The sequence below is a fragment of the Gallus gallus genome, chromosome 1 (assembly GCF_016699485.2).
Source record: "Gallus gallus isolate bGalGal1 chromosome 1, bGalGal1.mat.broiler.GRCg7b, whole genome shotgun sequence".
In the NCBI taxonomy this organism is placed as follows: Eukaryota; Metazoa; Chordata; class Aves; order Galliformes; family Phasianidae; genus Gallus; species Gallus gallus.
The window spans coordinates 177,704,399-177,718,965 of record NC_052532.1 but is presented as its reverse complement, the minus strand read 5'-3'; the positions used below and the strand labels follow the sequence as shown (position 1 = coordinate 177,718,965).

The following is a 14,567-nucleotide window of genomic DNA, read 5'->3' as shown; positions in this document are numbered from 1 at the left end:
GTTAGAGAACCTTCTGCTTTGAACAAGAGATCCGTAATGTGTCCTCTAACATGAATGGGGGAAACTATCTGCAGTCCCTGCTTGGTTTGTCTCATGAGACATCTGGAAATGTTTTGCCTCCTTGTAACTGCAAGAAGCCTTAGATTTAACGCGGACTGGGAGGGAAGGATCTCACTTTGGCACCATTTCTTAGCCACTGTAAGTTTTACTTTGTTTTCAAAGTAAAATCCCATCTCTGTTTTTCCCCCAAATAACTTATTGCCCCAACAAACACTGGTGAGTTGTACTCAAACTTGCAAAAGTTGCCTGGTTCCCCAAACAATCTGCTTCTTACAAATGCCAAGGAAAAAAGCAGTTGAGGCAGTCTGTTTAGGGCCTCCACTGATGAAAAGGCTGCTGTGGAGGTTTAACCTTGATTAGACTTCAGAGGATCCACATGGAGCAAGCCATTATTAATATTGTCAAGAAGTGAAAAGCTTCATTCATAGATCTCGCCTGCTTAGACATCAAAGTCAAACAACCTCAAAAGAAATCTGTGGGGAACCAGGCATCCTCAGTTCTCATATTGATCATACTACTTGTTCTGAAAGTTTCTCATCCAAGCTCTGTCAAGACCTGACCTTGCAGATGGTACATGACGTACAAGCAAGGCAAAGAGCTCTGCTTTCTTTCTTATTCCTAAAGTTAACATCAGGTGAATAATTAACATCAAGTTATATATTGGGTAAATCATGTTTTCTGCAAAAAACTTCCTCTCACCAAAAAAACAATATATTTTGAATAATATTTTTATTTTAAAAATAAAATATTTATTCAAAATATTAAATCAAATATTTAAATTGATATTAATACTAATATTAATATTAAATTAAAGTATTATTTTAAAAATAAAAATATTTTATTTTAATAATAATAATAATTTCAGGAGACTATAGTCATCTTTCTAAAGTAGTCTCAAAATATCTGAGTAATCATTGTCCTATATTTTGTTTGTGAAACAGCCACTATTAGCTAATTAAACATTTTCAGCTGGGCACAAGTTCTGATTTTACTCTTGACTCAACTGAAAATGAATACAATATGAGCATGGATCCATCCAAATCAAATATAGAAATTCAAATGAATCTTCTAGGTAACATTTAGGCAGTGATTTCTCCAACATAATCACAAGTTAAACACAAAAAATGTCTAGATGATAGCACCCTTTCTTTTCAAGCTATACTCTGTTATTACTCTGTTATACTCCGTTTAAGACGGTGTCTACTAGACAACACACTAATTTTGTTTGTTGAACTTCTGTAACCATTACTGGAAATTCTTGCAAAGGAAGTGAGAACAAAACAAGTAATGAACTCTTCCAGTGATGTTTTTAAACTATATCTGAGAATTTTAAATTGCCATTATACTTTTGTAAGATTTGAGGTAGGGTTTTCTGTCAACTTGTTTTAGGGAAAACAAATCTGTAGATGGACAAAGGACAAAAGGCATTTCAAAGAAGTACCATGTGAAGTGTGTATCTCTTGCACAAATTGAACCCCAAATTTTGATTCTAAATGTAAATCTCAGTGCTATAGATAGCATGGAACAAAAATATATCAATAAAACATACTGAAGACGTTTATTTTTGTTACGTTCAATGAATGATATGGAGATAATCTTTACATTGTTTTAAACTACTGATTTCAGTAGAAGTTTAAATGAAATTATCTGTGGTCTTTATTTCTTCTGAATTATTTTCTTTGTTAAATTGAAGAAAAAGTATTTAATTTCTTTTCCATTCATATTGTGGTCTACCACATTTTGATAGCCAAAACTTGATTTTGCAACACTGGTAGTGAACTACGTGTTTCATTTGTTAATTCCATTTTCAGAATAGGCTTCTAAGTAGGTTAAGAAGCATTACTTCCCTACACATACTTCCCAACTGTTCTTATTTGCATTTTTTGCATTTCTTGTTTTCTGATACTCCTTTCTCTGTATCATTCTTCTGATGAATGCTTAATTATTCCCTCTTGTTTGTTGATTCATACACTTCTTTCATCCACTGCCCTTTGAAAAGATGCAGTTTTGTCCATTATATTTCTTACACAGTGTCAGATTTTTTCACTTTTGACTGAAATTCTTCCCATTGCTTATAATTTACTTTCATTTTCTGTTACTTTCTTAGAACCTTCTATTTTCTCCAATATCCTCCTCCTCTCTTTGCCAGTCCTTCTTATGGTGTCAGTCAGAGGAGGACTCATGAAATGACTTATAAAAGGAAGACATGAAAGAACAGTGTTAGAGGAAGATGTGTACATGTAAGCACATAATAGAATCATAGAATCATTTGAGTTGGAAGGGACACTTAAAGATCATCTACTCCAACTCCCTGCAGAGAACAGGGACACCTACAACTTGATTAGATTTCTCAGAGCTCAGTTCATCCTGACCTTGTGTCTCCAGAGATGGGGCATCTGCCACCTCTCAGGGAAAATACTTGGCTAGGCACCATGTGGAGCCCCTCCCCTCAGCAAGAGCATGTGCTAAGCTATTCTCTTGCATGAACCAGCTATAGCGCTGTAGGCTGTGCTGTCAATGGGACATGAAGAGAATCTCTGAAAGGCATTTGTTCTCCCCTGCAAGTCCCTGTTGGGCAGCACCTCTGGTCCTTCTCCCTGTGTCATATTGGTGCAACACAGAAAGCAATTCCTGCTCCATTATGGAGCTTTTTCATTGTTTTCCCTCTAATTTGGTGAATCAGTTACAGGCTGCTCCTTGCAGGCTAACTGCTGCTACAGCCAAGACCATTCAGTGTTTAGCTGCTGGATAGTGACTCATCTTGTTTGTAAGACATCGACTGTTTTCACACAGAGGATTGTACAAGGATCCCATAAAAAGGAGATCATCATCCATTTGTACTTTTATGGGGTACCTACACTGGAATTTACAAAATGGTAATTATATTATTTTAATGTTGATGGCACATGTTTACAAGAATGTAGTGATTTGATTATATATAAAATGCCAGATTAATAGCTTGTTCTTACTAAATGCATGATTAAATAGCAAGAGAATATTAACTGGAATTATTAAAGTTTAACAAATATATGAGCATTATTTATTAATACTTTAAAACACATTGTTGATGTTTCTACCTCATTAGCTTAACAGTCCCTCTCTTAAAAGCACATTAAAAGTACTTACCCTGTCAGCAGTCCTGGTCTCTAATTTGTATTACCTCTGTTGTGGTTTATTTTGCCATGTTTACAGCTCCCCAGGCATTCTCTCAAAAACCTAACAAAACATTACATTCAGTTCCCAGCTGTCCAACTTCAGTGGAAATAAAATGCACAATCATTCATTTTATGATTTTTTGAAGTTATAGCCCAAGATACAAAAGCTCACCTTGAAGACATCAGAACATTTCCTGTGAGAGTATCTATGAAATTCCAGCATTTAATTGAAGTATAATAAAAGGTCTTCTCTATGATAGACGTTTTGCTACAACAAGCACAGCTTTACTAGTAGAAGTGCTGTAGCTGAAGGCATTTTTTTGTGAAAGGTGTCTTTAAAAGATTTGTTTTGTTTCATAATATTACAGGAGAGAGAGGGGGAGAGTACTACTTGCCTTCTTTATCATATAACATCTTGTCAGGACTTAGGCAGCTACTACAGGCATATATATTCAATAGGTCATGCTAATCTCATTGGGAAAATGAGTCATGGATATATGTACCTACCACACTGTACCATCACTATGCTAGATAATTTTTGAGGTTTCCAAAAAAAAAAAAAAAAAAGCAAACCCTTTTGCCTTTCTTATTACCTTGGCTAATATATTCTACTAAATCTTCTGCTGTTGTTTTATTAAAGATACAGTAAAAAGGAGAAATAGTTTTAAATGTGAATTATAACACATTTGAGTATTTTAATAGTATCTTTGTCTTCACTTTAAAAATAAGGATTTTTTATGAGGAAATAATTCTCCACTATTCAGTCTGCTCTGAGATTATGTTTCTGCTGTTCTTTCACAGCCAATACTAATGTAAAAACATCATATTGCAGAATTTCACCTTTCAGTAGAAGAGAGGAGATGCTCTTTCACAAGTGGTGGTGGTTTTGCACCAAGGTATTTGTATACAATTTCTTGACTTTTTTTGCTTGATCATTTTCTGAAGAACTGTGGTACTCGTTTTCATGTCTTCTCATGTGCACCATATTCCTTGCATTCAGTTTACAATCAGAACATTTACTCCTGAGATTCAGTTATTAATGATACAATGATGGTAAATATTTATATATGGCATAATGTTCACCCTGTGCATATATACTGCACTGTAGTTCTTTGGCCTCTGCTAAAGCTCAGATCTTGAGTATTCTTGGAAATTATCATTATCATTCTAAGACATTGGTGTCTTCCTTGCACTTGAAAGACTTCAAGCTTCATAAATCCTGGCATCAGAAGGGAAAATTCCACTTTCAACTTGTTTCTCATATTCCCCCTTCTTCTAATATGATGCTGAAGCACTCTTTTCCTCTGTTGTTCTCACTTGTGGCTTTAAATTCTTAGTATCAAAATTCCCTTCTATTTTTTCTTGTCTTCCTCAACAGTCAAACTGTCTGAAATTTGCTGCCATATCTGCTACTTGCAGTGCTATTTCTTCTATCAGTCTGGCATTGTCTACAAGGTAGAGATTGCAGACCTTCCACTAATACTGTGCTTTCCAGTTACTCATGTGCTTCCAAAATACTGTATTTCCGATAACACAGAGTTGTTACCTCAACACCTGGTAATTGGTCTGGCATCTCTTTTATCTCCATCCCTTCATGGAACCAATCATTCAGTTAATTGCATTTTCTGTCTTCTCATGAATTTTCACTATTCTTTCCCTGGAGGATGTACCTGTTATATGGAGCAGCCTGAAACTTTAGTCTTTTAGTCACTAATTTAATTTCTTTTTGAGCAAAGAAGCCACACTTTGTTTGATGACTAACTAACCTAATGATATAGTCAGTTTTTTATTGTTATAATTTTCTTGTCTTAGGTTAAAGTAACTTCTTCATGTGCCATTCCTGGGCAATGATTTATGTTTGGTGAATGTCACTAGTTGTGAATTCCTCACCAGATTCCCATAATCCTGGGGGCTTGTTGCCTATCCCTTGTAATTCACCATCTTTATAATTTTTTTAAAGATTTCTCCTATACTAAAAATAAAACATAATTATGATAATTTATTTACTCAGTACCTGCTCATTTTTTTCATCTAAAAAAAAAAGAAATCAGACCCTTAATTAGTCCAAGAATACCCAGCTGCTCAAAATTACTTCTTATCAGAGGAGGGCTTCCACATTAGGCAGTACAGCCATATGTTCAGTGAGCATTAGTCCTTATTAGCTTGGTGAGCTCCAGAGGGGTCTGCTGCCCTAGGCACACTGCCCAGCCCAACTGGCCTGTCACTGAATGCCCAACCAACCTTGCCAGTTTGAAGTTACCTGCACAAACAGTTCTGTGGTTTTGCCCTGGAATTTGGCTGCCACAGGCCACCACCTGTTCTTGCTCTTATGAGAGTGCTTGCTCTGAGTTCAAAGATAATTCAGAAATACTGGAAAAGTCCCTGTTCAGGGCCAAAAAAGCATCTTCTCAGGGCTCATTAACTATCTTGCAAATGTGAAATATAAAAATAAGATTAACAGACAATAGTGCCATAACTTGTTTGTCCAAAGAAATGTTCCCTGATAAAATTATATACCACTTGCATCTTAAAATACCAGTGCAGATGTGCACCAGCACTAATTATGTGACAGACTGTGGAAAGGATTAGTTCTACAAAACACATCATGCTGGGGAACCAAAGAGCAGAAAGAACATTAATTTTTATCTAAACACAAAAATCTATGTGGACTAATTAGCCTTGTTTCAAAAGCACAAAACATCAACAGCCACAACAATGGTGAGAATTAGCTTTTATAATGTTAATCTGTAGAGGGACATTTTGCACAGTCCACAATGTATTTAATTAGTTCTTGTTTTCCTTCAGTTACATTAACTAGTTTCATCATCCTGATGTTGACATTTAAATTGCATTTCTTATTCATTTAAAATTCTTTCCGTGATACAATTGACAGTAGCTAACGCTACTTGCCAGACTTCTGCATCCAACCTAATTAGGTATGTTGTCCTACAAACTATTTTTAGATATGTTTCAAGCTCTCGATTATGCTTAGTTATGTTCAAGAAAACAATTGTTGCTTCAGTGCTTAGAACACTGCCCATAGATAAAACCATCTAAAGTAAGACTTCCGAGTTGTAGGTACAGAAAGACAACTACACGACAAGTTCCTCTAAGCTATAGAGGCTGAAATGGAGCAAAAGAAATATTTTAAAAAATGTGCTGTTACTGGTTACAAAAGAGATGCAAACAGATGAGTAACAAGTCTGGAGACAACTACCTAATTATTTAATTTTTAATTTTTGTCTTCTAAATTGACCAGTTAAATAAACATTGGCATTTTCTTATGTGAAGCTGGTTCAAATTATTTCCAAAAGAATGCCAAATGAGACCACTGCTGAGTTTATAAAGCTAATGGAGTTGTCATTTCTCACTGTTCCTCCTCTTCCTTCGGAAAGAAACAATATCATTCTAAAATGAGAACTGTGCTGAAAAGCAAGGTCATGCTCTGACATGGATGAAAACAAACCCATCCAGTCCTCCCTGTATTGAAACTCAAAAGACATTTCATATACACTTTGATTTCAGAGATGCTGTCAGAACAGAGGTTCCTACCACTTTGATGTTCCTGCTCTTCTGTGGCATGCCCAGCAGGCTGCTCCAGAGCTGAGCAGGCCAGGGTGTCAAGACTTCGTCCTTCTGGATCTCCTTCTGACTGAGACCAGCATTTCTCCTCACTGCTGCTAAGAAGTTTTTCCACATCCCACCCCACATTGCCTCCTAAATATCACATTCAAACCTCCATCTTGTTCATCCATTTATGAAAATGCTGTCCATAAACCAGTCCTTATCTCTGGTCTCATCTCCCCTTACATCTCCCAGACTTCTTTTTCTATCCTACAACTAAGTATTTGTATTTACATTTCAGCTCCCATGCTGTCTATAATGAATTGACAGTAACAGTATTTCAACCACTTCAGATGTCCTCACTTGGTGACAAAGGAGGTGCCACCAGCTATTTTGATCCTCTTTAGTGTCTGTGGGTGGGATTCATCTCATCTCTGTGTCTAGATTCAAACTTGTCACAACTAGTGAAATGAAACAGGTTCTTTCAAGATAGCCTTCTGCTGACCTATTTTGTCTATTTCAGGTTGAAGCATCTCATGCCTTAGAAAAGTCTTTTCCTTGTCCCAGTAAATCTCCCTTTCTGCATCTAATCAGGCTCTTACTGCCATGAGTGACCTTGTTTTTCTGATGTTTTCAATCTTTATTTCCAAAGTAACAAGACTAGGAGTGCTGGAACAGTTTGTTCAAATTTATTCAAAGAAGATCTATGCAAAAGATCTTCAGAGTTAGGCTCAAGTCTAGCTGATTAAACTTTCCATCCTGTGAGAAGTTCTGAGGTTTTTAAAATCTTATCACTAACTAAATAGAACAAGAAGTTAAAATTTTGACATCTTAGATGATATAACTATATTAAAAGAGCAATAAAGCTCAGAATAGGAGGATGACTCTCATAGTATATCTGAAAACTTCTTTTTCATTTTCGTTTTGCTAAAAAAAAAAACCAAAAAAACACACCTTTCAAATCCTAAGGAAAACTGGGGATAAAATTTGGAAATTCAATTGATATTTTATTTTAAAAGTTGAATTATCTTTCAACCATTTCAGTACTACATCAGGAAACTTCAAATACCAGTCCTTTCTCCTACTGAATTTTGCTTTTGATGGATAACTATTTCCTTGTCTTGGAGTCTCACAGAAGGATTCCTAGAAAGTTTTAGGTCAAATAAAATTGGATTAAAAAGCAAACAAACAAAAAACATCTTAACATAAATCAGGGTAGGTCAGGCCTTCATTTTGTACTAGCTTTAGCAGTCTATACTCATTTCATACTTGTTTTCAATTACTGTAGTAAAAACTGAGTAATTCAGCACAGTTAGTAGCTATCACAGATGTTTCCAGACCAAGGTGTTATCAGCTTGGTTCAAAGCCAAAGCTCACTCCAGAGGCGTGCTAGAGGAAAACCATCTGTCTTTCAAAGGCCAACACCTGTCTGAGGCAGCTTTTTAAACTCAGCAGAATTGCTCAAATAAACACAATTCTCACAGGCATGTAATGGTACAAGGAAACAGTATGGGACAAACGTTTCCTTGTGGTGTCACAGTGGACATCCAAGATCACCACATATACGTATATATGTCATAGTGTACATGTATCTAGAATATGTAATAAGTAATACATGCCCATGTTGCCACTGCACTGAGCAGTACTGAGACCTGTTCTGATTTTATTCTGCATTGTGTAGATGACATTTTAGAAATATTAAGCTAATTATTTCCTTTGTCAGCTTGGCAAGAGTTGAATATTTAATATTTTCAACAGGACTAGCCTAACCATCTGCATCTCTTTCAGCTCTCATTCTGGAGAAATATATAGCCCTGAGTTCAAACTCTGCTAAACCTAATTCACATTAGACTACAAAAGATCAAGCTGAAGCACTAGAGGACCAACCTCTTCTGTTGTCCTAGAACCTACAGCTCTTAAATTAATATTAAAAGGATCTGCTACCAGTAAATTAGGCCATCTGCTTCTCTCTATGTTAGTGTTTTGTTCACTGAGAGTTTGAATGCAAGGCACATCTCTTCAGTGGTACAAGAAAAAGTCTCGTGGCCAACTTTGATAAATGCCTTTACCGTGTCAATCTGTGCTACAGCTTTTCATTGTTGAATTAATTTCCTGATCTCATCAAACACGAGGTTGAGGTTCTGGAAATGTCTTTCTTGCAGTACTGCTATTTCAAACGAAAATTTCTTCCTGAATAAAAATACCTTTGGGCTGAAGTTCCTTGTATGCTTTCTTGGCCACAATAATGAGTTTGGAAATATTTGGTTGGATAAGATAGCAAAGTTTTTTAAAAAAGGCTTTTTCGCGTTTTAAGAATAAAAGTACAAATGCCACAATCCTCTAGCTTTGGTCTTCATACATAGCAGCAGTCAGAAAATAAGACTAGTAAAAGGCATCTCATGAGAACTGTTTCTTTATTCTTTATAATTGCCTTAGGCTATTAATAGTGCCTAACACTGTTTTGTTTTGCACCAGGAGGTGCTAGCTCGTATGATCCCAGTAAGAAAGGCACTCTGCAAGGTATCATTCACAATGCTATTTATTAGAGCTAGCACAATAAGACAAGAATAGCATAGATAATCCTACATCCCGTTTGACACTAGGATCCCCAGGAGGGGTGTCATCGAGCAGGATTCCGACCCACATGCAGCACACTGTACCAGGAAGGTCCAGAGCAGAGATTATCCCTTTTCAGTCATTTGAGCTATTATAGGATTTTAAAGGAATTTAAAGAAATAAGCTCTTTTTATCACTTCTACAGTCAGACAGTGTTCACATGAGAACTTCTTGCTACACTTCTAGATAAATGCAAGACTACGCAGGTGTCATGATCAGCAGCACTGAGTGTGGTTGCCTGCAGGCTGCCCTGTTGCAATGAGCTGCCTGAGGCTATCTGTGCACTGATAACCTCAATGTGCAGTGCACATTTGCTTAGGGCCACAGTGGTGGGAGAGTACAAAATCTTGTGTTTTTACAAGCACATTTTTCTCATGTGCTTCCATATTTCAAAGGACACAAAGATGGCAGAGAAAATTCACTCTCTTTTAAAGTAATACATAACAGCTGGGATGAGTCCTGCTAAGGAGATATCTCTGACAAACAGGACCTAGGCAACCAGCCTAAATGAAACACTCAATGTCTAGACAGCTAAAGATAGCCATGGTGAGTGCCACATTATGAGTCAAACTCGAGATTAGGACAAGCTGTGGAGAAACCTTTAGGATTTTTTTTTTTTCTGTTTAATTGTGGTATTGCTGTACTGTGATAACTGCTTTTGCTTTTCCCAAAATGTTATGGATATATTTGGGGGTTGAGTGACTACCAAGCAGTACCAATTACACAGTAGCTGTGACTTTGTACGTCACTGCAGCTTCGTCAAATATGAGTAAAACATCTATATGTTAAAACACAGAAAAGCAAGGCTAAAAAGAAAGAACCAGGGTGCTCTCTGGGATGAGTTCAGAGAAAAGAGGGTGGACAATGTTCTCAGCACACCCTCGCTAGGCAACTGCAGAACCCAGAGGTGATTCATCCCGAATACATGTACTATCACAGATGGCAAGTAAACCTCCTCTGAACAGCCAAACAAACAGTTCACCTATGCAGGTGGATTGTCTGGAGAGTTATAGGTCAGCAGTGTGTAGCCATTTAGAGCTCATTTCAACCTTCTTTTCATTTCCTTTTCCTTTTTCCTTTCTGCTGCAAGAGGGGCAGGGACAAAGCTTACAGCAAAGGTACATTCAGGCATTGTCAGTATTTACATACAAAACAAAGCAAAAATAAAAACAAAAAACAACAAGCAACAAAACCCTTTCTAATTAAGGACTCATCATATCAAGAAATCCAAATTTTCTAGGCTGTTTGATGAGTTAAATGTCAGTACCTCTTAAACCAGCAGCTTCTTGCTAGCGCCACTGAAGGTAAGAAAACCCTGGAAAGACTACAAATATTTACCTAAACTATTTGACATTTTTTCAAGGGGTTTGAAAGATGGCTACTTTTCCACAAACATTTTTTTTTTTTTTTTTTTTTTTTTACTTTAGAAGAATTAGTAAAAAGAAAGGCCTGTTAAAGTTATGGTTTTGAAAGCAAGTATCTTTTCAAGAATTGGCTTTGCTAATAGGGACAATTTTCAGTTACTTGTATCAAAAAATAAAACGCACGCTCAATTACAAATAAACTCTCACTTTAGGTTCCTGAAATTTTTGCAGTGCCCTGGCAAAGAGAATTAGATCTGGAAGGACTTGTATACCATTCTTTTATAAAAACAAAGAATGAAAGGACAACAGATACTTAAACATTTAACTTTTTTTCTTAATTATTTTCAGAGTTCAATCAATGGTCGCTACTGAAGGAGTAAGACTGTGTCATTTATTCCTATTGCAGTTTCAACGTTGTGAACAAAGTGGTAAAGATTCTTCTATTTTAGCGTGACTGTAGGATGTCCCAGTGGAAATGAGATCATGTGTTTAAGACACTAAATCTTCTCCAGGTCTGAGATTCACTGCAAAAATTACAGGACACTGCTTTCGAATAAATCAGGGCAGTATACAGAAAGATCTTCTAAAAGACGCTGTAAAACAGTCTTTGACAGTCAGCTGATAAATAGAGCCGAAGAGAAGTTAAAACTAGGACAAAAGATAAAGTGCTGAAGTGGTTCAAGAGAATGCAGATGCAAAGCAGTAGATCGAGAAGTCATTAATACTAAAAGGAAGCAGTGTATGATGACAGAAACCATTAGAAAAACCCTTAGGCATACAAAATGTTTTCTGTAAAAGGAAATTCAAGTTGTAACTTATTGGCACTAAAGCTTAAAATGACTCGGGAACTGTTATTTTTCATACAAAGCCAATCAATAAGGGTTATTTACAATCTTTAGCACCAAATCTGCTACTTTTGAAGCTTTTTACGAAGTAAAACTCTTTACATCAGTCCTCTAAGAAATTGGAAGAAAACTTTGGAAATAGCAAGCTTGTTAAAGCAGTGGGAAACTTATTAAGGAGTAACACAGAAGGAGCTCTTGCCTGTAAGACTAAGTATTCCTCTAGCCCATTTTCTTCTTCCTGGCAATGACTAACAGTGGCTGCTCAGGAAACAGCAAAAAAGAGGTCAAGCAAATAGTGATACCTCCCATATATATTCTTCCCACATCCAAAAATTGTGGATCAGAGATTTCCTGGGGCAAAAGCTGGGCATTTGTTATCTTTGTTTTTATTTAATAATCCAGTATGACTTCTGTGCATTTGTCCTGCCTTTTTATAGTTAGTGTAAACCTTCGCAATTGAGTTCCACTCTGTCTTGTACAGAGGCATTTCACAGCTTTATTCTATGAACAACTACTTCCATCTGCTATAAAATATTCACCTTCTGATTTCATTTCACTTTTCTTCCAAAAGACAGCAAATATTTTTTTTCCTTCTTCACCTCCTCTTTGCTCTTTATGATCTAATAGAACTTTATTGTAGTCTCCCTGGGACCCCATTTTTCCAAGCTACAGAGTCACAGTCTATTTAGTTGTCTGTAGAAGTTACTCTGTAATTGAGCGTCCTTGTTTCTTCCCCTGTGCCTTCACTACTAAGAATTAACAACTTAACACCTGCTATTTTCACTACGTATGAGCGCTGGGCTCACCAAGAAAACATTAAAAATAAAATAAAATTTAAAAAAACCTCTAGAAACATATTTGTTTTCCAAGTGCATTTCAAGGTATTCTGAGGAAAACTTGGTCCTTACGTTGTTTTTTTGGTGTTACACTCAAGAAAACAAACAGCAGGGTTTTTTTAAGAGCACCTACTGTTTTAGACTCTTGAATGTTGTGGTAACTACTGGATAAAGCCTGAAAGGCATCTTGAAAAGGTTATCTAATTAATGTATCTGTCACACAGTAAGATTTTTGGTGCAGGATTATGAATAGCTTTAAATACAGACATCTCATTGGAGCATGCCACTGTTGGAAAACAATAGAAAGGCTTCATGCACACCAACTGGAATTGGCTGGAATTTCCCCAACGTGACTTAAATCACATTCTTTGACTAAAGAAACTATGATTAAACTAGATTCATTAAGAATAAGTAAATATAAAATCACATGCAATGATGATTAGTAACAATAAGCTGCAAGACTGAAAAGAAATATTTTTACTAGTATTTTAAGTCCTTACAAAGAAGAAATAGAATATGTCTGCTTAAACACTCATTCAATGTAGGTAGCATTATTTTTCTCTTTAAATAGGTATTCTTCATAAAAGCTCAGAATCAACTTTCTACCATAGGATAATTTTCATAAATATATATGAAAATATATATATATGTAGAGATTATTATATCTATGTTACAAACAATGCCACAGTTTGGATTTGAAGATCATATGTCTATCTAAATTTATGTTAATCTTAAAATACTAGTTGTTTAATTCATCTGACTACAAACTGTCATCTCTGTCCAAAGAATTCCACAACCCTACAGACTCTACTTAAACTTATGAAAACATCTAGAAAAGTTTTGATTTTAAATGTTCATTCACCCCATCAAAAATTATAGAAGATTTCAGAAGAAGAAGATTTCCGTTAGACGAAAAAGAGATGAAAATGAAAAAAAGCATTTTATCATGGGTATTTTTCCCATTTATAGTTCCTCCATAATCATTCCAGATAAAGCAGGGGATGCTGCTGGGTTTCTTGAAATACAGACCGGCAGTGAGTGATTAGACAACAAAGTTTAAATACCATCTGGCATTATCGAGCACCTTAAAGCAAGAGTTGAAGGAGCTTTAATTCACCACTTAAATTGTCAAAAAAATAGTGGCTATATAAAACTCATAATATGAAATTCATTTTTAAAAAACAATTCTTTAAATATATCAACATTTATTATAAAAATGTTGTCTTTTAAGTTTCAACAGTGTGAGATGACTCAACAATGCTACAGAGCAGGCATTTTGCTTGTATGAGATATCCATGGCTATTCCCTGTCCTCATTCAAGTTTCTGAGATCCATCTTGCTGGTCAAATTCCCCTTGGCATAGCTGAACTGTTCCCTAAAGGAAAGAGAATATCTTGTCTTGCAGCGCTAACAGAAGGGGTCCAGGACCTGCAGATAGATCCCTTCCACCTCACCCATTAAGAGTAGGCATCTACTCACAATCTAATATTTTTGTTGGTGTATGCAACTTGTGGTTACAAGAAAACTTACATGTTGGAATCTCAAGAAAGTAAACTGCATATATGTAAGTGTTAATTTCACCTTAACTTGCCCATTACTTCAGCACCAGCTGGTACAGCCAATTGTGGTATCTAGGCATAACCCAAGAGCACTTGCCAGGGGAGCTCTGGTCTTTCATTTCATGCCTACTCTTGTTAGTGTGATGCTGCCACTGGAGCTGGGGATAAGGGCTCCCCAGTCTGTGCCACATCTGTACCTAGATGCTGGATGTGGCCCACCTCTTACCAAGGTCACCTTTTCACCTTCCCTACTTGCTCCTTTAGGTTGTCTCCTCCTTTCCAGCTCAGCGACAACAGTCACAAAAATAACACAGGTATTCCTCAGTTCTCTGTTGAAATTTTTGGGGACAAAATAATAAGGCTTATTCATACCGCAAAGTCACTATTATTCTGAGAGCTGGGATCAATGAAACGCTGGTGCAGATAAGCACAGCATCAGTGAAAGCAGATGTACCCATCTGCGTCAGCAAAGAGTTTTGCTTGCAGTGTTGACAGGGAAAAATGAATTCAGCAAATAACTGATAAGGAATGAAAAGAAAAAGCTTTCTATTACCAAAACAACAAAGAA

At 36.3% G+C, this 14,567-nt stretch overlaps 1 long non-coding RNA gene across 1 annotated transcript in view; it reads right to left on the bottom strand.

The window, feature by feature from the left end:
• The window catches only part of LOC112531582, a 107,757-nt gene that overhangs the window by 59,426 nt on the left and 33,764 nt on the right, over positions 1–14,567 (bottom strand). The window contains exon 3 of the long non-coding RNA XR_003073460.2: positions 3,187–3,276. This is a non-coding gene — a long non-coding RNA (uncharacterized LOC112531582). The remainder of the gene's footprint in view (positions 1–3,186; positions 3,277–14,567) is intronic.